This window comes from Oryctolagus cuniculus, chromosome 4, assembly GCF_051225735.1.
Source record: "Oryctolagus cuniculus isolate XC-2025 breed Fujian yellow rabbit chromosome 4, ASM5122573v1, whole genome shotgun sequence".
In the NCBI taxonomy this organism is placed as follows: domain Eukaryota; kingdom Metazoa; phylum Chordata; class Mammalia; order Lagomorpha; family Leporidae; genus Oryctolagus; species Oryctolagus cuniculus.
In genome coordinates this window covers 42,778,727-42,805,523 of record NC_142870.1, presented here as the reverse complement: position 1 = coordinate 42,805,523, position 26,797 = coordinate 42,778,727, and positions in this window count along the sequence as shown.

Here is a 26,797-nt window from a genome sequence, read left to right as displayed (position 1 = left end):
CTTTGATGTTATGACTGACCTCTGAGAACTTCAGGAAGAATAACACAAATAATATTTCTGCTCCAAATTCCCCATATCCTCTAGCTTTGGCATTTATTCACAGACATAATATCAAGAATGTTAAATCACCTGAAATTCATTTAACACAGGGCACCATTTAGCTTAAATTTGAATTATCCAACCAGTCACCATAAACCAATGTATTTAATTCAAGATCTCTAGTAAGTGTACACAAGTAGTTAGATTCAACCCACTCTAAATTTGTTTCCTTAACAGTTTTTTACACATTGAGAATTGATTTCCATACATTTTACAAAGTATCCTGGCTGATATGAAGAATCAACATCTTGTACTTCCTTTGGTGCTAGTGCTACCTCCTCCAAGTTCAGACTTTGAGCTCATTTCTCCGGGAATACTGAAATCTGAGTCTAATTATTCTTCTGGGAGTAATAAGAAGGGAAAATGGATATTGTGAATCATGGTGACTGCCTCTTGTGAGTCAGTGCAAGATCTTCAAATGAAAGGATTGTAACCCCTCAGACAGAAACAAAGAGGTCAGCAAGGGAGGATCAATAGAAATCTAGCATTCAGTGTGCTAAAATTAACACAAATCTTCCCAAATGTCTCCAGTACAATTTTCAGGTTACTACAATTTCTTAATTGGTATAAGATCTGGAGAGGATCTTGATTCAAATTGTTTGTAGTTCTATGTGAAACTGAATTTCAGATCTTATTTCAAAAACATTGTTGAGTTTCTTCAAAAGATAAACCATGCTTTCAGATAAACCATGAAAGCATGATTTGACTGTGCCCAGAAATGAAATTGGACACCTGAATTTGTCATTTTATTTTGTTTAAGATTTAATTTATTTATTTGAGAGGTAGAGTTACAGAGAGAGGGAGAGACATAGAGATAGGTCTTCCATCCAATGGTTTATTCCCTGAAATGGGCCCAATGGCCTAAGATGGGCCAATCTGAAGCCAGGAGCCAGGTGCCTCTTCTAGGTCTCCCACGCAGGTGCAGGGGACCAAGCACTTGGGCCATTTTCCACTGCTTTCAGGCCACAGCAGAGAGCTGGACTGAAGGAGGAGAAGCCATGACATGAACTGGCACCCATATGGGATGCCAGTGCTATAGGCCTACTATATATATATATAGTATATATATATATATATAGCCTACTATGCCACAGTGCCAGCCCCCATTTTATTATTATTGTTATTTTTCAGTAGGTACAGAAGAATCTAATGTATTTATAGTTGTCATTTGTAACACAGAAAGCAACTGCAACAGTTACTTAATATCTGTAAACACTATCTTCCAGGGCCTGTGCTGTAGCACAGCATGTTAAGATGCTGTCTGTAATGTCAGCATGTCATATGAGCGCAGCAAGTCCTGGATGCTGCAATTCTGATTCAGCTCCCTGCTAAGATGTCTGGGAAAACAACAGATTGTGGTCCAAGTGCTTGGGGCCTTGCCACCTACAAAGGAGAAAGGATGAATTCCTGACTCCTGGCTTCCGCCTAGCCCAGACCTGGCTGTTGTGGCCATTTGTGGAGTGAACAAGCAAATGGAAGATTGATCTTTCTCTCTCTCCCCATCTAACACTCCCTTTAAAATAAATCTTTAAAAACTAAAATTAAACATTGTCTTCCATAGACACTTCATTTCAAACTGCTGTAAATTTTGTGTGACTTCCCAGGTACTATCAATTTCCAAGACTCAAGAACAGAAAAAAATTAAACATGCACACAGACACAAAAATGACATATAAGGAAACTTCAAAAAATTCATGGAAAATTTAATTAAAATTTGTTTTTATACAAAAATAAGATTCATAAGCAATTATTTTTATGATGTACATTTTTCATCATCTTTGGAAGATCTATCTTATGTGTGCATTTCAAAATTTTTGCACTAAAATAAACATCTTTTAGTTCTACTTTTCTATGAACTTTCAAATTTCTCTTATGTTTTGTTATTCTTCATTCCAAGGAATACTAATACTAATTACTGCCTGTGGTATTTCAATCCATATTGATATATTTAATATGCATAACTTCTAAGGATCATAGAAACAATAAACAATACTGTCTAATAGGTAAAAACTATGCTAAGAATTGAATATTTTATTCATATGCAGTTATTTTTAGAGTACTGGTAGCTCAAAAAAGGAGAACAGAGAGAAATTTAATATAAAGAAACACACACACACACACACTCACACAGACCAAGGCCCAGGACAGTTTGATCCCAGGCAATTATGAGAGTTTTAACAAAAATTCTTAGCCCAACACTGTGGATTTTTGTCACTGATATCTTAGCTACTGTTTATCAGTGCATTACTAGACTTTAAATTTTTGGAATGATAGCTGTATTTGTTTTTGAGAAGCACTTAAATAATTTTCCTTGAATCAGATGCACATTTGAAACAATAAGTTGTGATCGTGAAGGAAAAAGATCTAAGGTACTAAATTGACCTCCGACTCATTTGCAGTTATGTGTATATAGAATTCAATTCCAAAAGGATAGAATATGGCTAAAGTGAAAAAATAAAATGTGTTCTATATGCACTGTCTTCATTTTTAAATAGCTCCTCTTTCTGGCATTGCCTACATTGTTATGGTAAATAAATTAGATAGCTAAGGCAGAAAACCACAGTAAACCAGACTGAGCCAGTAGTTTAGCTTAGGAAACATGACCCTGGCCAGCACTATGCAACCAAGTAAATATAGAGCTGAAGACATTAAAGTCTTTTTAATATTAATAGAGTGATACTGAAATCACTGTAAGATTCCTATGTCTTCAGGGGAATCTCAGGATAAGACAAAACAGAATGAATTATAACCTATTAAAGTTCACCAAAAATTCATCTCTATATTTGTTGCATGGTATTCTTTATTACTAGAGATTATATAAGAAAAGCTTGTAACAAGAGTGAGTTTCTTGATGTGCTTCAATGTAAATGAGTGTTTCTGGAATGAGCATGGAAGGCCATGATGTGTGCTAGGTTGCTGACACCACCAGTGGACCAGCGGTGTTGCAACACTTATCAGACATAACAAGTCTATCTTTTTGTACTTCATATACCCAAGGAGACAATAATTTTATTTCCTCATGTTGTGAATTTCTATGGAATTTTATGCTTACTTAGAATTTGCTGTACTCTACAGAGTTTTATAATTTTTTTAACTTTTTTGTGACTTTGAGGGGAAGATCACATCTTACAACTGTTATCTTCTATAATATGTTATATACAATACTTTGAAGGAGTATATACTAGTTTCACAAAACAGTTCACTTACACTAATTATGTGCAAATATTACTTTTTTGATAAGGAATTCATTTCATTATCTTTCTCCTTTAAGAAAAATATCATTCATTTTTGGGAACATTAAACATTAATTGTAGTAAAAATTATATCACACCTACATATTTCTATCCATAAGAGGGGTATGCAAACCAATCTTTTTTTTTTTTTTTTTATTTATTTTTTTTTTTTTTCACAAATACTGTTAGTTTTATTAAGGTAAACTTTGCTGTATTATTTTTTTTTTTTGGATTTTTTTTTATCATTTTTTTTTTACTTTTATTTAATGCATATAATTTTCCAAAGTACGACTTATGGATTACAATGGCTTCCCCCCCATACCGTCCCTCCCACCCACAACCCTCCCCTTTCCCACTCCCTCTCCCCTTCCATTCACATCATGATTCATTTTCGATTATCTTAATATACAGAAGATCAGCTTAGTATACATTAAGTATGGATTTCAACAGTTTGCTCCCACACAGAAACATAAAGTGAAAAATAATAGATGATTTTTTTAAATGATGATGAAATCAGAGCAGACCTATTGTCATGTTTAATCCCAGTGAGAGTCAAGTTGGGAATTGATAATTTCTTTTTTTTTTTTTTTTACAGAGGATCAGTTTAGTATGCATTAAGTAAGGATTTCAACAGTTTGCACCCCCATAGAAACACAAAGTGAAATATATTGTTTGAGTACTCGTTATAGCATTAAATCTCAATGTACAGCACATTAAGGATAGAGATCCTACATGAGGAGTAAGTGCACAGTGACTCCTGTTGTTGACTTAACAAATTGACACTCCTGTCTATGGCATCAGTAATCTCCCTATGCTCCAGTCATGAGTTTCCAAGGCTATGGAAGCCCTCTGAGTTCTCCGACTCTTATCTTGTTTAGACAAGGTCATAGTCAAAGTGGAGGTTCTCTCCTCCCTTCAGAGAAAGGTACCTCCTTCTTTGATGACCTGTTCTTTCCACTGGGATCTCACTCGCAGAGATCTTTTGCCAGAGTGTCTTGGCTTTCCATGCCTGAAATACTCTCATGAGCTTTTCAGCCAGCTCCGAATGCCTTTAGGGCTGATTCTGAGGCCAGAGTGCTATTTAGGACATCTGCCATTCTATGAGTCTGCTGAGTATCTCACTTCCCATGTTGGATCACTCTCCCCTTTATTTACTCCATCGGTTAGCGTTAGCAGGTACTAGACTTGTTTATGTGTTCCCTTTGACTCCCAGTCCCTTCACCATGACCAACTGTGAACTGAAACTGATCACCTGGAACAGTGAGATGGCATTGGTACATGCCACCTCGATGGGATTGAATTGGAATCCCCTGGTATGCTTCCAACTCCACCACTTGGGGCAAGTCAGCCTGAGCATGTCCCAAATTATACATCTCTTCCCTCTCCCATTCCCACCACCATGTTCAACAGGGATCACATTTCAGTTAATTTTCAACACTTAAGAATAACTGTGCATCAATTACAGATCTAAACCAGTCATATTAAGTAGATCTATTCATCACTCTCTCTTTAGTATTCAGTTCCCATCATCACTCTATTAGCATTGCAAATATCTCTATAATTTATAAGAAATCCTCATTATAGGACAAGCTCCTTTGAAACTCCTTGCAGGTACTGTAGATGACAGCCTGGAGAGAAGCTCCTCTTATTTTCTGAAAGCAAAACCTTATGTCACTTTTTTCTGCCCAAACTTACTGGCCTTTCTCTACTGTCATGGGGTGTTTTGATTTATGTCGCTCACCAAAAGGATTCAGTGAATAAGTCAATGCCAGCTCTTGTGTACTTTCTGGTACACATGTAATAGTTTGTCTCCTACTGTCATTTCCCTTTCACTTGACATGCCAAAATGACAAAAACCTAAAAACCATTGGTGACAACACACACACACATGCACACACGCATTAATGTTTAAGACATATTGATCTAAATCAGGAGGAAAATAAACAAAAGTGAAAACTCTGCAGCATAAAAAACAATCAATAATCAGACTATGCCAAAAAGGCTTGTAACTCTTTTAATTCCCCCTCTTTACAATTCTTTTGAATTGTCTTTGTGCCATGATTGTTTCAGGAGATGGAAATTTACAATATATTTTTATTTGGAACATATTGTCTAAGGAGAAACTTCCCAAAGTTTGCTGAAAATCATAATGAAGATAAATATCTTGTGACTTTTAATTATCTTTAAAATAATATGTGCTTGAAAGAATCCATTATAAGGTGATTAGCTGCATGTATGAGTGCATACACACACTCATCACTCACTATGATAATTCAGTAAATAAATTAATACTTGTTCTTCTGTCTTCTCTATACACAGGAAATCAAATTGTTTCAACCAAGAAAAATGTTTATCCAAAACTTGGCATTTCTCAAAATGTATAAACACGAAATTACCCCCAAGATTAGATGGACATTGAAAATCAAGTGTCTTCTACTTCCAGGCACTGTTTTGCAGTAGTTAGGCATTTAAGCTCTGCCAAGAGAACATTGTTCTGAAACTTGTATTACTATATAAAATGTGGGCGCATGGACTAATTAACATCTCTCAGTGTGTTTTATTATCTTTTAAATAGTTATAATGAGACTACTTCATTAGCTTGTTGTAAGAATGAGACATAAATGCTGCACTTAGTAAGCACTTAATAAATTAAGCCATTGTTATTATTATATGTTTTCTCAAGCAAAATAAGGAATATTTAACTGTGTGGTTAAAATGATTTGATATGTTAAATTATGTCCTTCAAAGATACATAAACATATTTTAATTATTTTTTTCTCAAGGGATGCAAAGAGGGACATCTAATACTAGAAGAACACAGATAAGTAGATAGATCATAATGTGATAGTTTGCATTTCTTATCAGATTATATATTTTTTTGTGTCCCACAGATTTTGGGCTTAGTTGTGTGACTTGCGTTGACCAAGGTAACGTGAATTAGTCACCAGCTACGCAGGAAACATACTCGACATTAGCTATTTTAATGGAGAGACTTTACTATAAATTAATCTTAAAAACTAGCTATTGGAGGAAGATTACCTAGTTAAAAGGCAGAGACAACATTACCTTATTGTGGCAATAATACCTTCCCTGAGGTTGGACGATAAAAAGGAGCGTTACTAAAATAGTGAAAACTGGAGGTTAGGAAGACAAATTTGGTGAATATTGAGCCAGGACTCCTAAGAAGGTTGGTTCTGGTATCTTAAAGACTTTGAAGAAGGACCCTAGAGCTTGGACACAGACCTGGTGCACAGGGCACTCTTAATTTGATAATGATGATTCAAGAATCCTAAGGTGGGATTCTATTAAAAGGGCATAGAATAGATGTAAAATTCTGAGCAAGGGACTTGAACCAGCTGGCGCAGGTGTCTCTGTGTCAGTACAGTGAGACTGGGTTTTGGAGTTTCACAAGAACCACAAACTGGAATGAACAATCCCCTGCAAGGTAGGGACACCTATTGCTGGAGCTATATTAATGCAGAAGAAACCAGTGCATTCTGACTTCAAATTTCTGGGCACTGTCTTTCTCTTTCACATTTCACAGAGTCCTCCAGATTTCCAGTGTCCTCTGTTACTAAACTTTGCAGTTCCCCAGCAGACTGAAGATATTTATCTATATAGGCACATCCTAGGACAACTGTGTTTTCATATATCACTTAGGAACTTAACCTATGCTCTTCTGATTTCATAGTTCAGGGTCATAGAATCCTTTTTTTTGGTACACATTAACTTTGTGATTTGAACATTGTTCTGATTTATTTCTTCCATAGTTATCTCCAGCTATAAAATAGAGATTACAATAATAAGGAATATTTTATATTTGTTTTGATGATTAAATGAATTTACTTACTTCGGATACTTAGCATAGTTACTGAAACATAATATTAGTTTTACTGATTATAGTTGAATATTTGAAATATTAATTTTAATAGGCATGATATAATTTTATACATGATTCTTTATACTTTTTACTTAATATTAACTGTATTTCCATTACAAAGACTATTGAAATTTATTTATGGTTTTAAAACTTTTAGATAAAAGAAGCCATGAATAATAAATAGATGATTTAGATGACTTGCTAGATATTCTTACTGTGACTTAATATTAAAAAAACTTAATAGTGCATTTTATATTCTTATGTGCATTTTCAGAAAATAAAATTTCTCAATTTAAAATATAAAATTAAAATGCTACAACTAGAATAAAGCTGAAATATATTTGTTCAGGAAGGATGTAGAGATAAATTTCTAAAGGGATCAATGAGTTTCTGGTTTTAGGGCAAGGGTGGAACTTCACAAGTCCCTTATGGTCTTTCCAGGTTCTGTCTTAAACTGTTGCTTAGTTCATGGATATGAAGACAGGTGGCCTTAGTGCGTGCAATTTTGCTGTAATGTCTTTTCCAGAGGACTATTATCATTGACTCCATTTTAGCATTGAATTAAGGAGCATAGCACATAATTTTTTATAACATTTACATTTTAGCCATCATAAAGTGTCAACAGCATTTAAAATTTAAAACTCACACTCAAACAACACCATTCCTCAGAGTGGGAGACAAAGCAAGAATGAAATTATATTCACAGACTTCTCTAAGCCTGCACGTCTTCACTCAGTTTATCCTTCCAGTTTAAGGGAATAAACCAGCAATGGTATAATCAATATGATGTCTCTGGAGGAGGTGAGATTTTACCAGTGTTAAACCACAAATGGATGGTGTGGAGGGTCACACAGAGTTCATGTCTCAGGACAGCACATAAGTTGCTACTGTCAGCAACCAGTTTCCACCCTCTTCTCTTTTATCCTATGTGTGTTCTTTTTCATATAAATCCTGCTTCTGATGGTGCTGGAATTTCAAATAATCAAGAATTACCTAAGCCTTTCCTGTTCAAAATAACATTTTCTCACCCAGAACATGGAAATAATCATGTTGTCAACTTTTGGTAAGATTCTAAACATAAGTTATTAATTCATAGAGGCACAGTTTTTGCTTTTCAAGTCATTCCTTCTGTGATTATCATTGAAACCAGAAGACCTAGGATCACTATTTGCCAGGGACTAAAAAAGAAGAATGCTAAATTCTCAGGGTACAACAAAAAGTTCGTTTATTTTTATTTAATTGAAAGGTGTGTGTGGGTGTGTGTGGGGGAGAGAGAGAGAGAATGTCTTCCATCTGCTAGTTCGCATCCCCACATCTCCAAATGCCTACAAACAGCCAGGGCTGGGCTAGGCTGAAGTCAGGAGCCTGAAATTCAGTCCAGGTAAACAACTTCAGTGGCATGGACCCAAGCACCTAAACAATCATCTGCTGCCTCCTAGGATGCATTAGCAAGAAACTTGAAGTGGAGGAGCCATTACTCGACCTGCACTTGGAAATAAAATGCAGATTTCCCAAGCTGTGACTTAACTTGCTGCTCCACAATGCCCACCCACCAACTCTCAGATTCTGAGAGGGAAAAACCACAGCATTGGATGTCAATTGGAAGAATTTGATTGTTAATGCATTCTACTAAAAATTTTGTTTACTTTATCAACAAATGTGAAAGGAGCTAAGGATAAGGAAGCAGAAAATTAGAGACACAGAAAAACTTGCAAGATACATAATTGCATATCTGACAAGAGATTTTCTCTTACTGATAAGAACTGAATTGGGGATAGTAAGAGAAAATGAAAGAAATTTAAGTGTCCTCAGACTGAAGAAGTTTGGGAACAACTAGAACAGGAGACAATAATGTGTCATCCCCAGACTGAAGTTTGATTGCAGCAACCTCACAAATTATGCCACACATAAATCTTGAGGGTTTTAAATGGATGATACTAAGAAGAAATGAAGAATTAAAAAGTAGAATTATTTTTTGCAACTTAACCTACTTTTATGTTATTAAACCCTTACTAATCCTGGCTGAGATAACTTAATCTAGATATGTTCCAGTAAATTCATATCAGTTTAATTACTTATGTTAGCTAAATTCAACATTCACAAATCATTTCTAGTCCAATTTGCAAACACAATCTAATCTTTCTTTGCTTTAACTGCTACTTCAGGTCTCTTGTGAGTGCAAATATTAGAGTAAGATTGTTAGTAGCACAAGGCACTTAGAAACAAGAGGAGCCCTTGAACACACCAAGAATTCCAAGGCCTAGGAAAAATTGAAAAATATCTGCAATCTTCCGATGATCAAAGAAGAATATGCATGAATAACTTAAAGTACTAAGGTCAGGAAAGCACCAGGTGTCCAAATTGGGAGGCAAAAATATCCAACTATGCTAAATGAAGTACAACAAATTTCTGTGTTATCATCCATCCCATTTTAGGAGATAAATATACCACCATCATAACTACTTCTTTTATTTATTTATTTATTTTTTTGACAGGCAGAGTGGACAGTGAGAGAGACAGAGAGAAAGGTCTTCCTTTGCCGTAGGTTCACCCTCCAATGGCCGCCGTGGCCAGTGCGCTGCGGCCGGTGCACCGCGCTGATCTGATGGCAGGAGCCAGGTACTTCTGGTCTCCCATGGGGTTTAGGGCCCAAGGACTTGGGCCATCCTCCACTGCACTCCCTGGCCACAGCAGAAAGCTGGCCTGGAAGAGGGGCAACTGGGACAGAATCCAGCGCCCCGACTGGGACTAGAACCTGGTGTGCCGGCGCTGCAAGGCGGAGGATTAGCCTAGTGAGCCGCGGCGCTGGCCCATCATAATTACTTCTCTGTGTTACCTGTGCCAAGAGGAAACATTAGGAGGACATCAGAGATGAAGCCAACAGGGACAGCAAATGGAGATTATTTTCATAAGGATCCAACCATGCTTAATTTATAGCTGTCTTCCCAGGTTTGCACTTATGAAGGACCTGAAGCAGTGGTTGAACCAAAAGTACATTAGCGCTATTTTCAGACAGGTCTGGAACTGTGTTGAAGACCTTGAGTTTGCTAAAATATATCTTGGAATTAACTAAATTTATATTAAAATATTTATATTTACTTACTTTGGAAATACTAGGGATCCCGAAGAACCAAATTATCTACTTGAAAATAAAATTCTTATTTTTTACATTCTTGATCTTGTTAACATACTCTATATAAAAGCTTACACATTATCTTACCTACTTTCAAATACACAATATTAAATAGCTCTATTTAGAAAATCCATTCATTCTTGAGATTATATTTTGTGTCTGCTTCCCTTTAGTGGATCCACGATTCATTTGACAAACCAACACAAAGGAGGTTATAATAAGGTGCATTTTCTTGTTTTTTTTTTATATTAAGAATTCACTAGTATTAGTATTTATCTTAGTTTTGTAAGTCCAAACCATCTCCCCCATAATTTATGGCCCAATAACTTAAGGTCTAAATCATAAATTTTTTACTACTTCTTAATATGTGTTACATCCTCTGCGTGATCCTGAAACTCAACACTGTACACTAGTGTAATCATGGCTATTTAGTCAAGAAAATAAGGTTATCTTCTTTATTTTCAGAACAACCTCAAGTTCACTATCTGTATATCAGTACATTCTTTTAAATAACTGCCACAACACAGCTGTTATGGAACACTGAAATTCAAAGTTTCTGAAAAAGGCCTCATTATAGCAATCAATATTTTTAAACAAAAATTATTAATGGGGGGCCAATGCTGAGACAAATTAGGCTAAGGCTCCACCTGCAGCAATGACAGTTCATAAGGAGTGCCAGTTTGTGTCCTGACTGTGCCACTTCCAATCCAGCTCTATGCTATGGCCTAGGAAAGCAGTAGAAGATGGCCCAAGTGCTTGGGCCCCTGCACCCACGTAGCAGACATGGAAGAAGCTCCTGGCTCCTAGCTTTGGATTGGCCTGCTTCAAGCCACTGTGGCCTTTTGGGAAGGAAGACCTTTCTCTCTGTTTCTCCCTCTGTCTGTTTTTCTAATTCTCAAATAAATAAATAAAAAATTATTAATTATTCATTTTTAGATTTTTTATGCTACATGAGTCCAAAAAGTTCATGGAAAATTTAATTGACATATAAGTTTATTTTGGTAAAAGACATACGTTGAAGTCTAGGGATATGGATATATCATGGATTATGATATAACTTGATACTTATATTTTTGAATTTAATTAATATTTCTCCTTTACTTTTTTTACAACAAACTCTCCACTTTTACTGAATTGACATTTAGAAATTCCTATGAAATGACTGTTGCTTACGTCAATCAGTTATGGAAGATATTGTGTGTTATGTAGTATAATGCCATTTGAAGTGGAATCATGGAGAATTTTATAGAATTACTAGAAGTTGAAGGTTCACCACTCCTAGCAAAATGGCATACTTCTTAGCAAAGGATGAGCTTCACATAGTCCATTGTGTTTTCCCAGGCATTTGACTTTTAAAAATCCCAGAGCACACCTTGATTTTAAATCACATCATGTAATTGAATGATGTGAAAGATAACTTAACAGAAGAATGGAAAAGCTAACTTAACAGGTGGCAGCAGAATTTCTGTAGAACAGCTACTGTCTTTGTTCTAAGTAAGTAATCACTAAATATTAATATTTCATGAACCTTAACAATTTTTTCCATAGTCTCATGCTTCTTATATTATTATTTTCCTAACATTTGGTAAATTGGCTCATTTTTAATATAAACACTTGTTACTTGAAAACAGAAGTGTAATTGCCACAAATAGACAAAAACAAACAAAACAAGAAAGAAGTTCAGGTTTTATTACATATATTTGCCTTCTGGAGCCCTTGTCTGAGGCTCATTTTCTTTGTTCAAAAGTATTATTAGCTAATGTTAGAAAATGTTGAAGACATAATAACTACAAACCAATAATTTCCTTTAGACTTCAAAAGAAATATTGAAAGAAATAAATTTCTCATAAAGGCTTTTAATATTAGTTAATGCTTTAACTTCATGCTACTTAACAGTCTGTTCTTTACCTCAAACAATATCAGTTTTACTGGGAAAAGGATTGTTAGCAGGAGTTGGAGAACATTAATTTTTTAATAGAATTGACTCTTTTTGGGGAGGTGATGTTAATATACAACATGTGAAGATCAGCAACAAGAGAGAGGAACTGACTGAAATTAGGCCTTAATATTTAAGTTTGCTTTATTATGATATTAGTGCTATTTGTTTCCATGAAAATTCAATTTGTCCACACAATTTGAAGTTCATGTGTGCAAGTCAATAGGTAATATATTCAGGTACAAAAATCAGGACTGAGTTCCATATCATGAGTGATACGTATGGAAATGGAATTAACTGCACATTGATTCAGGCGAACCAAGCCATGAAGCCAATGTGTGTAGAAGAGGAAATAACACGGAAACACTGGTGGCTATTTAGGTCCTAACTGTTGATTTAGGAAAGCACAAGACCTTCCCTATACAATGGCATCGTTCCTTCAGAGCATGTTCTGTAGATTTTAATGATCAGGATTGCTTCAGTTTATACTTGGATTACACACATTAGAGTCAAATTATAAACAAGCTTCTTGCTTCTTTAAATCTTTATTATTTTTTCACAATCTATATTCCTGACTCTATCATATTGGATATACTCTCAGCAACCTTATTGGTTGAAACAAAACTATGTTTCCTCCCAAGTCTCTGGGAGGAATCCAAGAAAGAAAGTTAGATATTAGTTTAAAGCATAAATAAATCATGTAAATATGTGGCACTTTATCAAATTTAATATGTAATTCTCAAATATTTACTTCTTAGGAAAAGTTTTCTGCCCATTGTTTCATGAACTTTTAAAACTTTTTAAGTTCTACAAACAATGTGCAGTTCACTTATATTTTAGAAATATTTATAAATTGTAAACATGTATATGATTAAGCAATTGCTAGAAGATTTCTACTCTGGGGAAGAAGATTTAGACAAATTTTTAATTGTGTTCTAAGTTTACTTAGCTTAATGTGTTTACATGTATTTCAGAATACCTTCAAACTGTATTGTTTTTAAATATCATTTTATCCCATAGTGTTGCCACACTATATCTAGTCTTTGTGTTTTGTTAGCTTATCTTCTGTTTTGTTAATTATTTATGCAAAGATCATGTAAACGTGCTTGGATCTAAATTTGCTTCTCCCTCTTGATGTGACTTGGCAATATTTAAAATTTGAAAGCAAACAGAAGTTGTTTATTTGGAAAATAAAGAAGGTTTGGAAAAAAAATTAAGGTTTCTTTATTTTACAAAGCATTTGTAGCAGGACTCCTGTTATCCTTGACTAGTAACTGAAACTTTTTTACATTCTCTATTGTTAAAGTTTGGGGCACAAACATATTTTCATTTTATCATGTTTAACTCAGTTGCAATTTTTATCCCTGGACCATGTGAATATTATATGTTTGTGTGTATTTGTATGTTTTCTGACAAATGTGTGTGTATATATATATATATATATATCAACAAATAAATGTTTTACATGATGACATTTGGTTTCAGTGGCCATAAACAAACAAGAAAATAAGGCTTTTCCTTCAGTCCTATAATAAATAGCTTTCCATATTCACTGTTACTGAAAACAGCAAAAAGATGCAATATATTCATATAGAGGAGAGAAAAAATCACTTTTCTTGTTACTTATCTTAGATTCATTGCTAAGACCCTTGAAATCAGATTGGCAAAGGAATAACAAGAGAAAAAAATAGAAGTTTATTAATATATGCAGCATGTTCACGTGATGAGCAACACAAATGGGTGGTTAGAACTTGAGTTTATACAGCACCTTAATAAAGAAGAAAAACTGGTGGGGAAGTGACAGGATAAATGTATTGAGCTTTGGCAATATGCAGAAAGTTAATACCTGGGGGAACTGATGATAACCAATGGTTAGTTAATAAGGTTCACTACATAGATTGATTTGGTGCCTTCTCTGGGTTGATAAGGCTCTGTAGTCCTCCACTATGATTAATTTTTTAAAAATGTATTTAAAGTGTATACAAATGTCATGTATTTCATATATACAGATTTAGGAACCTAGTGATACTTCCCTCCTACTCTCCCTCCCACCCACACTCCAACCTTTCTTGCTCCTCCCTCTCATATTCCCGCTCTTAAGTTTTACAAAGATCTATCTTCTAAACTAAGTAAAGTGTTCAACAAATAGTATGAAGAAAAAAATACTCTTCCTCAACAGAAGAGACAAGGGCTGAAAACAATCACTGAATCTCAAAATGTCCATTTCACTGCAATGCATTTTACATACTCAGTTATCCCAGATCAGGGAAAACACGGTATCTGGTATCTGTCTTTTTGGGACTGGCTTATTTTACTAAGTGTAATGGTTTCCGGTTGTGTACTTTTTTTTTTTTTTTTTTTTTTTTTTACAACTGAGTGGTGCTCTGTAGTATATATGATTAACTCTTGTCCTTTCAAGTAGAAAAGGGAGAAGAGATTTCATTGCAAATTTATTTCCTGCTTTTTGGAAATAGGGGAAAGGCAGAGAGCTTTTCCTGTATCTGCTTCTTTGCTGTTACTTTAGCTCAAAACAGTCCTCATAGTGAAGTGGTATATTCTGCCATTGTTCACACACAGATATACCAAAACAATTTTTGTTTATTTTGGAATATATATGTTGTAGACCAACTACAGTGCACTGTGGATATTAAATATGCAGCAAATAGATACTGAGTAAATGATTGAATGCTGAAATATTTGATTATCACTGAGTTTATTTAACTTTTACTTCTGTCCCACAATTTAGAAACAGAATCTTCATGAATTTAATTAGAATGCAATTTAGATTAGTGAGTATTGGTCCCTATACATTTTCTTTATTTTTTTTTATTTTTTTACTTTTTGACAGGCATGGACAGTGAGAGAGACAGAGAGAAAGGTCTTCCTTTGCCCTTGGTTCACCCTCCAATGGCCGCCGCAGCCGGTGTACTGCTGCTGGCGCACCGCGCTGATCCGATGGCAGGAGCCAGGTGCTTATCCTGGTCTCCCATGGGGTGCAGGGCCCAAGGACTTGGGCCATCCTCCACTGCACTCTCTGGCCACAGCAGAAAGCTGGCCTGGAAGAGGGGCAACCGGGACAGAATCCGGCGCCCAGACCGGGACTAGAACCTGGTGTGCCGGCGCCGCAAGGTGGAGGATTAGCCTATAGAGCCACGGCGCCGGCCAAGTCCCTATACATTTTCAACAAGGTCACAAGGAGGTGAAATGTTGAATTAAGGGATAGGATGAAGATGACTTAAAATGAGGAACAAATAAAAACTTCAGAGATGATCTATAATGTCCAGAAAATAAGTAAACTTTAATGTACTATGACAGTCTCATAAATGGAATGTAATTGAAGTGTTATAAAGAAAGGCAAACCTTTATGCATAAATATGAAGATTTCTGAAGGTAAATTAAGTGAGAAAAATCAAAATGAAGAATAGTATGCATGAAATGCTATCTGTTTTGAAATATGTATAAGTCTGTTTGTCTTTAAGTATGTCTTTGCTTATCTGTGCATATCTTGTAAGCAATTGATGAATAATGTTTACTCTCTACTCAAGATTTTAACTGAATAGGGAAGGAAGAATTTCTCTCACAGCATATGAATTTTTAACATTGCTGCATATATTAGTTAGCTACATAAAGTACTACTTTAAAAACTACCTTAAAACTCAGTTGCTTAACACAATTATCATTGTATTCTACTTCAGGTCCAACTGATCAAGGCTGGGCTAAATTAGCCTTGAGTCAAAGTTTCATGTTGGATTCAGACATTGCCCACATGTTTCCTATCCTTCTTACTTGAGTGAGTTTGCTAAAACATTTTCTACCTGAGGTGATGCCAGTAGCACAAGAATGAACACCATGTAGCTGGCAAGGTGGCACAGAAGGCTAAGCTGCCACCTGCAGTGCTAGCATTCTGTATGGAGTCCCAACTGCTCCACTTCATTTCCAGGTCCCTGCTAATGGCTTGGAAAAGCAGCAGAGAACAGCCCAAGTGCTTGGGCCCCTGCACCCGCTTCGGAGATCTGGAAGAAGCTCCTGGCTCCGGCTTTGGTCTGGTCCATTCCAGGCCTTTGCAGCCATCTGGGGACTTTATCACTCTCTCTCTCTCTCTCTGCCCACCCCATCTCTGTAACTCTACTTTTCAAACAAATAAAATAAATCTGAAAACAAAAAAAGGAAAAAAAAATAGAAGAGCAAATACATCACGATGCAGGTTTATGTTAAGTCTTTGCTTGTGTCACACTAGTAAATATTCCATTAGCTAATACATGTGACATGGCTAAGCCTAAAATCTAAAATAATACAATCTACTCTCCATGAAACCAAATAAAATTGCACAGCCAAAGCAAACATCAGATGAGAGAAGCATATACCCCTTCCACTCAAATGGGTAAAACATTATTCACAGCCTAAAATCTACCCATCTACCGTGTTTGTGAATAAAATCAATACTTATTCAAAAATAAAGAAAAAATAACAAGAAAACAAAATACAAAGTGTAGAAACATTTATATACATAGGCTAAACATAGGAAAGAAAACTCTCCTAATGAAAGTGTCAGAATATAAACATTCATATAGTTTTTCCAGAGATGAGTAAAGCACATCACTTGAGATGCTCACCCTCTACAGGTTGTCTACGAGCTAGGGTAACCTAATGAGAAAATATAAAAGAGAGAGGATTTAAATTTTGAAGACCGACTATTCTCTTACTATAATCTTTTAAATGAATTGACTCACAAATACGCAGCTACAGAATGATTTTTGTCATCATTTCTTGATCAAATAATTTATTATGAAAATAATTCCCAACCTGTTTTTGTAGGGGGGTTCATTTATTTATTTCATGTTTCCAGGGTTGGACCCTGTTCTGATGCTCAAATTTGCATTTGTTTGCTCTTATTCTATTTGCAATTAAAAACCAAAGCAAGAACAATAGAGACACCCTGCAGTTTTCAGGCAATTTTCGGTTACTGTTCTTCCACTGTGTTATTATTAGTCTTCATTAAAGATTAAGTAAATGATGGTTCATTTCAAAGGTATCCTGATTTTCAGTGTTTTATGTTTAGAAGTTAGAATGTTAAAAATGAGTAATTTATATCAATGTCATCATAGTATTTTTAATCAGTCTTTTAAATGTGTTTTTCATGAAGGAAGTTGGAACAAATTTCCTCTTGACTACATTTTAGATTGCAGGGAGCTTTTTTCTCAGCAGTGACCATATCAGAGAGGTCAGAGAATGCTTTTGCTTGAAGATCCGGTATAGGGCACACTAAGCTAATTTTGGCTCTATTTTGGCCATGCCACTTAGGTTATCCTGACTGCAGTCTCATCTGCTAACTAAACAACATGCTGGTTCTTCCTTAATTTTATAAGAAAATTCTCAAAGAAGAGTGCGGTACATCCAGAGTGGAGTCCATATGGCCACTAGAAACTTCCGTTTTACCACAACAAATGACCCAGATTTAAAGTGCTAAATAGTTAAGTAGATGAGAAAACGGATACCATGTTGCCCATGGTGCAGCACAAATTTGTTGGCAAAATCTGGTGGCCTTATGGACTGTCAAAGTTATAAGCAGAAAACAAAAAAAGTCATTGTTCTCATGGTATAGACACAAATTCATCAAGGCATGGACTACATAAAATTGAAGAAGTAAAGAATGAATAGAAGAGTTTTTAGATTTTTAATACACTGGATCAAACTTTATCCCTTTATACATCTGCCTATCCCTGCATCAGTCAGCAGGAGGCAGGTTGTCACCTGCATCAGATTTTTAGAAGAGGCATGTGTCAAATAAAGGCTTGAATAGATAGAATTAAACTGGCAAAGACCTGATTTAAGACTATTGCAATATGAGAGGAAGATTGAACTCAATCCTGCGGAGACAAAAGGAAAGAGTGTTTTAGATATAGTGATCTAGTAGAAAAGTACTGGAGGATTAAAGGGAAGAGGTTGGTAAGTACCATTAGGCTATTTGTATTTGCTAATTGTCCCTTTAGGAAGTTAGGGCCCTACCATCCCACAGAGCATAGGGAACAGAAGTACCAACTGTCTCTTGCTCTTTGTATTACAAAGGAAAGGCTTGGGATCCTTGAGAAAGACATTCCTAGGTTGTTAAACTACCAAAAGACTGGAAGAAGATTTACATCTCAAAGGAAAGGAACAAGGCAGAATTTACAAGTATTGTCAAGAAAATGCACCAAGAAAAAGGAGGTCAGAGGCCTATAGTCAGAAAGAAAACTCTAAATTTCAGAGAAGCTAAAGGAGAATATTAAGATTCTTCTGATCAGATGATAGGTTACTCTGATGTAGACATTACGAAAAGAATCAGGAAAGAGGGCGGAAACTAAAAGAAAATAACAGACTTAACTTGGTTTTTGAAATTCATTCTATGAAATAATTACTCAAAATCAAATTTGCTTGACTGCATACAACAGAAAAAAGGAGAAGTGGTTCTGGAAGTTTACTTATTAGTAAGAAATGTGATACACAGAAACATAATCAATAACTTTACAATAAGGTAATGTTGAACAGGATTTGTTCCAAAGAATGCTATAGAAGCAAAAGAAATAGTGTTTTCTTTTTTTAATATCTATTTATTTATTTATTTGCAGGCAGAGTGGACAGTGAGAGAGAGAGAGACAGAGAGAAAGGTCTTCCTTTACCATTGGTTCACCCTCCAATGGCCACCGTGGCTGGCACACTGCTGCTGCGCACTGTGCTGATCCCAAGCCAGGAGCCAGGTGCTTCTCCTGGTCTCCCATGGGGTGCAGGGCTCAAGAACCTGGGCCATCCTCCACTGCACTCCCTGACCAAAGCAGAGAGCTGGCCTGGAAGATGGGCAACCGGGACAGAATCCGGTGTCCCGACCGGGAGTAGAACCCGGTATGCCGGTGCCGCAGGCGGAGGATTAGCCTAGTGAGCCGCGGCACTGGCCAAGAAAGAGTGTTTTCAAAATGACTTCATGAAGGTAGGTTTATATAAATGATGATAAAAATTCACTGGAAAGATAAGTTAGAACATCCAAAATAACTGAATTACCTTAGACAAAATATTTTTTATGGGACTACAACTTCATGTATTTGCTTTGAAGATTTATATATTTATTTGAAAGAGTGACAGAGAGGAAGATACACACACACACACACACACACACAGAATCATGCATGCACTCGTTCACATCCCAAAGGCCTCAATAGGAAAGAGTAGGCCAAGACAAAGTTGGGAGTCTTGGAACACCATCTGCCTCTCCCATATGGCTGTCAGGGGACAAAGCACTTGAGCCATCATCCTCTGCCTTCCTATGCACAACATTAAGAAGCTGGCTTAAAAGTGGAGCTGCTGAGACTCTAGCTCTCTGGTATGGAAAAGTCATTCCAAGCAGTGGCTTAACCTGCTATGTCACAGCAACTGCTCCCTCTTCTTTATCTTTAAAATCATCATTTTAGGAGCTGGCACTGTGGTGCAGTGGATAAAGCTGCCACCTTCAGTACCAGCATCCTGTATGGGCGCCAGTTCAAGTCCTGGCTGCTCCACTTCTGATCCAGCTCTCTAGATCTCTGCTATGACCTGGGAAAGCAACAGAAGATGGCCCAAGTGTTTAGACCCCTGCATTCACATGGGAGACCCAGAGAAAGCTCCTGACTCCTGGGTTCAGATGAGCCCAGCTCCAGCCATTGTGCATCCATTTGGGACGTTGAACCAGTGTGTGGAAGACCTCTCTGTCTCTGTCTGTCTGTCTGTCTCTCTCTCTCTCTAACACTGCCTCTCAAGTAAATAAATAAATCTTTAAAAGAAAAAGAATTTGACTCTTTATTTATGTGTTTGAGAAGCAGAGAGACAGACAGATGTACAGGCAGAGCTTCCATCCCGTGGTTCACTCCCCAGATGCCAACAATAGCCAGAACAGGGTCTGTCTGAGGCCAGGAGTGGGGAACTCCAACTGTATCTCCCACACTGGTAACAAGGACTAAAGTACTTGACCCATCACCAGCTGACTCCCAGAGTACAGGTTCATAAGGAGCTGGAATTCGAAGTGGAACTGGGACTTGAAAACAGAAACCCTGCTATGGGATTGGGCTTCCTAATCAGTATTTTAATGACTAGGCCAAATGCCTGCCTCTAGAAGAAAGATTTGACTTTCTCTCTCCTCTAATTTATTCTTGCAACATCAGTCAAAATGATTATCTTGAAACAGAAATGAGATCACATTTTTTTCTACACTGTACCACATGTTGTGGCTTTTCATTTTATGTTTCTTTTTTTTTTGGACTATGAGGTCTCTTTCTCCAACCTTCAACTGTTGTTGTTCTTCCTTGCTACTCATTTTCAAATTCATTGGCCTACTTTCATTTTCTGGAATGTCCCAGACATGCTTCTTACATAACTGGATTTTCCTATCCTTCTCACAGAATTGATGTCATTTCCCCATAGACACCTTCTGAGAATCCCATGCAAGCATATCAAATCCCAATTTGTTGTTCTCAGCTTCAAATAAGGAGACTTCTGTCTTGGAAGTATTAAAATTTGTGATTAACAGTTAATTATTTCTAAGATTTTTTTGCTTTTTCCAAAAATGGAAGCACTTTTAAGTTTATAATGAAGATTTCCCAGTTCTGCACAGCTTTATCTAGAGTCTACAGAGGAAAAAATAAGAAACAGAGAAGTAAATACAATACAGTAACATGTATGCTTGTATTTGTGCAAACCAAGCCAAAACAAAGCTGGCAAGCCAGGGTAAAACTAGCAGAAAATATTAATTTATACAGGCAGACGATAAAGAGGGGAAAATAATAGGAATGGAAGTAAGAGGGTTCTAAACCTATGTTATTGTTAAGTCTGACTTAAAATATCAAATTGTTTAGACATTAGGAATGAATTTACAGTAAGTCTTAGAAACTGAGGACAAACTAAAACAAATGAACATGTCAAGTTGAGAATATAACCAAACAGACAAAAACAAATCATTGCAACATGTTTCAGAACATAGTGTTTTTGTCATAGATTTTTTTGTTGTTGTTGCTTATTTATTCATTTATTTGAGAAGCAGAGGGAAGGAGAGTGAGAAGAGAGAGAAAGAGAGAGAGAGAGAGAGATTTTAAAACTGCTGGTTAACTCCCCAACTGACTGCAACAGCCACATCTGTGCTAGGCGGAAGCAACAGCTAGGAAATCCACCTTGGTCTCCCAGATGGGTGTCAGGGGCCCCAGTGTTTGAGCCATCCTCTGTTGCCCTCCCAGGTTTATCAGTGGGTAGTTGGATTGGAAGCAGAGCACCCAGGACACAAACCAGCTCTCCAATATGGTATGCTTGCACCACAATGCTGGCCCCTGACTATACATTCTTTTCTTCTTCTTCTTCTTCTTCTTCTTCTTCTTCTTCTTCTTCTTCTTCTTCTTCTTCTTCTAAAAGATTTATTTATTTATTTGAAGGTCAGAGTTACAGAGAGAGAGGAAGAGACAGAAAGAGATCTTCTATTCATTGGTTTACTCCTTGGATGGTTACAATGGCCAGGGCTAGCCGGGGCTGAAAAAATAAGAACTTCTAGATCTCCCACAGGGGTAGCAGAGGCCCAAGTGTTTGGGCCATCTTCTGATGCTTTTCTCAGGCCATTAATAAGGAGTTGGATCCCAAGTGGAGCACCCGGGACTTAAGCTAGCACCCACATGAGATGCCAGCATTGCGAGTGGTGGCTTTACCCACCACACCACAATGCTAGCCCCTGACTGTACGTTCTTGAAAGAATGTTTACAAAGGAAACCTAAGGTAAAATCTTATTCAGTTTTATTGCTGAAGCTTTTTTGTTGTTGTTGTTATTTTTGCTTTTGACAGAGTTAGATAGTGAAAGAGAGAGAGACAGAGAGAGAGATCTTCCATCCTCTGGTTCACTCCCCAATTGGCTGCAACTGCCAGAGCTGCGCCGATCCGAAGCCAGGAGGCAGGAGCTTCTTCCAGGTCTCCCACGTAGGTGCAGGGTCCCAAGAACTTGGGCCATCTTCTCCTGCTTTCCCAAGACATAGCAGAGAGCTGGATTGGAAGTGGAGCAGCTAGGACTCAAACTGGCGCCCATATGGGATGCCAGCATTATAGGCGACAGTTTTACCTGCTAGGCCTCCAACATAATTGTTAAGATGTCACTTGGGATGTGTCCATTCCGTATCAGATTGGCTGAGGTAGAGTCCTGGCTCTGCTCCTGATTCTTATTTCTTGTTAATGTGCACCCTGGGAGGCAGAGGTGATGGCTCAAGTTGTTAGGTGCCTGATACCCACGAGGAAGACCTAGACTGAGTTCCTGGCTGCTGGCCTCATGCTGGTCCAGCCAAGGTTGTAGTGAGCATTTGGAGAGTAAACCAGTGAAAGGGATATCTCTATCTGTTTCTACCTTTCAAATAAATTTTTTAAAATAAGTAAAAAAATTCCTCAGCTCTATCTATTGAAACTGCCTAGAAATAATGGCTATTCAGAGGCTTTGAGCATTCATGTGCACATATCATATTTAATATTATTCCTCACTAAAAATAAAAATTCTGGTAAAACAGATGAAGGAAAGACAAAAGTCCTCATTTTGTAGTCACTAATGTAATGAGTGCATCAAGCAAGAGTCATCAAAGTATTGCAAAACCATTTTGTGAAATGTTGATGGGGTGTGCTTATTCTCAAAGAGCAAAGGTGTCAGCCCAAGGATTATTTACTGACTTCAAGATTTAAAGAAACAAGTATATATCTCAGGAGTCAACAATAGAGGAAGCAAGCTGTCACCTCCTGCACAAGTGGATTAGTCACTAGGTAATAAGGCAACCAGGTACCGCAAAGGGTCTTCGACAAGTTCATGGAAAACACATATGAAAATCCATGCATGGATTATAAAAAATACATCATCATACATGTATTTTTAAATTCTGTTTTCTATGAACTTTTAACATTTTCCTCATTATTTTATGTGAAGTAGAGAGAGTGGAAGAAATGCAGACACAGAGCGATATCTCTCATCTGCTGGCTGACTCTCCAGAAACCCACAATAGCCAGGACTAGGCCAGACCAAAGCCAGGAACCAGGAACTCTATCTGAATCTCCCATGTAGGTAGCAGAGACCCAAGCACTTAATCCATTATCAGCTACCTCCCAGGTTATTCGATAGCAGGAAAGTGAACCAGAAGAGTAGGTGGGACTTAAACCAGGCACTATGATATGGGATGTACATGTCCCAAGTAGCAACTTAAGCCCCTGTGCCAAATGCCTGCCCTATGAAATTTTTAAAGTAGACATGCTTGTGTCTCCTGAAGTGATGTAATATTCTATCCAAAGTATCACCTAGATAAAAAACCTGATAAAATGCTGAATTCTAGTCTTATTAGCCTTTAGGTCCTACTCCTGGTGTTAAGGAAATACGAGAGTCAAAGTAATAAAATTGTATGATGCCCCAAAGAAGCAATGTAGGCTATTTTATGACAACTGATGCTGCTTCACCAGTAAGTCAATGTTATATATATATAAAAAAAAGGCATTTGGGGCCAGCACTGTGACGCAGCAGGTTAAAGCCCTGGCCTGATTCGCTGGCATCCTATATAGGCACCGGTTCTAGTCCTGGCTGCTCCTCTTCTGATCCAGCTCTCTGCTGTGGCCTGAAAGAGCAGTGGAGGATGGCCCAAATCTTTGAGTCCCTGCACCCACGTGAGAAACCTGGAGGAGGCTCCTGACTCCTGGCTTTGGATCGGCACATCTCCGGCAGTTGAAGCCATCTGGGGAGTGAACCAGTGATTGGAAGACTTCTCTCTCTGTCTTTATCTCTCTGTAACTCTGTCTTTCAAATAAATAAAAATAAATCTTTAAAAAGTAGGCATTTTTTCTATATCCAAAAAGACCAAAGAACTGTAGTGATCAAACGCAATAGTTGGTCCTTGTATGGACCCTCATTTGAATATTAAGTGTAAAGAGATATCTTTGAGGCAATAGAGAAAACTGAAAATATGAAGTTGGTATTACTGTGGTTTCAACTGCTGGTATTGCTCTGATTTCAAAATATGACCTCAAGTTTATTCAGTACTCTTCCAATTGAGAGTGAAAATGTGGATATCTGGACATGTTTATATGGGCTTTGACCAACAGAGATCAGAATTGATGCTATGTGACTTTGGGTCATAAAAATCAATGTGTTTTCTGCCTGGTAATCTTAGGTTACAATGCCAATATCTGTGGAGGAAATCCAACTACCTGAAACTGCCCTGCTGGAGAGGACACATGAAGAGACTCTAGTCAGTGATCCAAAACAGACTTTGCAAGAGTCAGTCCTAGATTCTCTCACTGGACCATCATCAGTTGAGTATTACTGTGTGGTTACACAAGAAATAGAATCTTGTAGCTGAGCTCCACCCAAATTCCTGACCCAAAGGTCCATGGTGCAGCAGCATCATTGTTGCTTTATAAAGTTTAGAATGGATTTCTTAAAATTTAGAAGAGATGACAGGAACAACTAATTGCTGTTAATGTTTATAGCTGTGTAATGGTATTAAGATTATGAAAATGTATGTATTTTTGAGAAATACAAAATATAAATTTAAGAGCAAAATACATTAAACACGTGCAATTTGTATGAATGAAGTATTTAAGACTAAATACAATTACTGAGTCACTGTAGTGTGTATAGAAGTTATTGTGTCATACTCTATACTTTTGCATGAGATGTTTGACTTTCTGAAGGACCTACAGGGAAGAAAGTAAAAACTTCTATTAGAAATTAAAGTGGGAGGAAGATCATGGCTCCTTATAATTCTAATACAAACCCTAGAAGAAAGAAAGAATTAAAATAGAATATGAAAAGAAGTTGAAAGATAGATTTGGAAAGAATTAAAGGAAGGATGAAACTGAAATATCAAAGAAAACCTTGAAAGATATGATAAAATCACTTTGTACTATAATTATGCTTTACGTGGGTACACCACCTACTAGTTTCTGTGGCACTGTGGGCAAGGACATTATCTTCACCTTATCTTTAAATTCCTAGTGCCTACTGCTATTGCCTGGCAAGTTTTGGGTGCTCAGTAAATGTCACATGAAAGCAAAATAAAGTTGGTGGGAACTGAACTGAGAAAAACTGTATATATTAGTCTGAAAACTCAATACTGAATCCACAGAGGAAGATGTATTGAGTCTGCATTTAAGGTCCTGAGCACTAGTCTGTCATGCTGGAATGGATATTGTGGGGGTGTAGGATGTGACATTCAAACTGTACAAGGTATAATTGGAATTGAAAAATGGTGAGATAGAAACAAACATTGTAAACTAAAGTGACTTCACCTCCCTTTTAAAACCAATAGAAATGTAGTTAAGCACATAATAACTTCTCAGCATGTTAAAAAATACAACTTGATATTGGATATTTAAGCTCTCAGGAAAAAAATAGGAGTAGAATAAACTTTAAAATATGAATTATGGTGGTAGTGATTATTATCATCAAAATCATTATTTGTTGAGTAGCTAGTGCTTTACAAATATTATTACTAATATAAACAGCATCTTTTCAAAGGAGGTATCACTATTTTAGTTTTACAGATAAGGAAGTTGAACGTCAAAGATTTGAATATCTTACTAAAAATCATTATATGTAACAAAATACATCTGAAATGTGACAAAAATCACAAAACTCACCCCATTAACAATGGTTAACAGTGAAGTTCCTATTATCTTCGTTTCTTCATGAGAAAATTAAGTCACTGAATCAAACATACAGTTCATAAGAGTAGAGTGTGAGGTCTGTTTAACTACAAAACTTGGGAGTAAAGTCAAAAGTGTGTGCCTCTCTCAATACCAAATTAAAAGATACTGATTTAGATACACAAGCTCACATTTGTGAATATTTACCAAAAATCCCCAGAAAAGTGGGTCAGAGGAACTGATATTATTTTTACACAAGGAAAAATAGAGGTTGTATAATACAATGTGAAAGATGTTAGCTTTGCTGAACCTGCTATGGTAATAACCGAAATTAATTTCTCAAAAGCTGTGAAATTTGGCAGAGTTATTTGGAGGTTGAGAATATTCCTATGAGAACAAGAAGAAATTAAAAAATCTAAGAGGGATGATCAAGGGTAGAGAATCCCTGCTCACCTTTCCAGATGTCACAAAGTGTGCCTCATGTTTAAAAAATGATATAAAGAAAATTCCCCAGGGAAGGAATCAAGCCAACAGCTTTAAAGAGCAAAATAGCTGCAGAAATGTTTAAAGGAGTACACAGACTGAGAAAAATCAGGTGGAGACTTGGAAGCAGAAACCCATACAGAAAGAGCACGTCTGTGAAGACAGTCAGGATGATGGGAGAAGAAAGCAAGAGCTGGATAAGAATAAAGGCACTTCCCACAGACATCAGAGATTGTTCCAGGACACAAGCCAGGGCAGCAGAGAGCAAAACAGCACAGGTTAAGCTGGTGCTAAAGAAAAACAATGACAGCACTTGTGTTGCTGAATAATGGGAGTAATCTTCACAAAAGAACATTAGGGGGCTTGTGTTTTGGCACAGAGGGTTAAGTTTT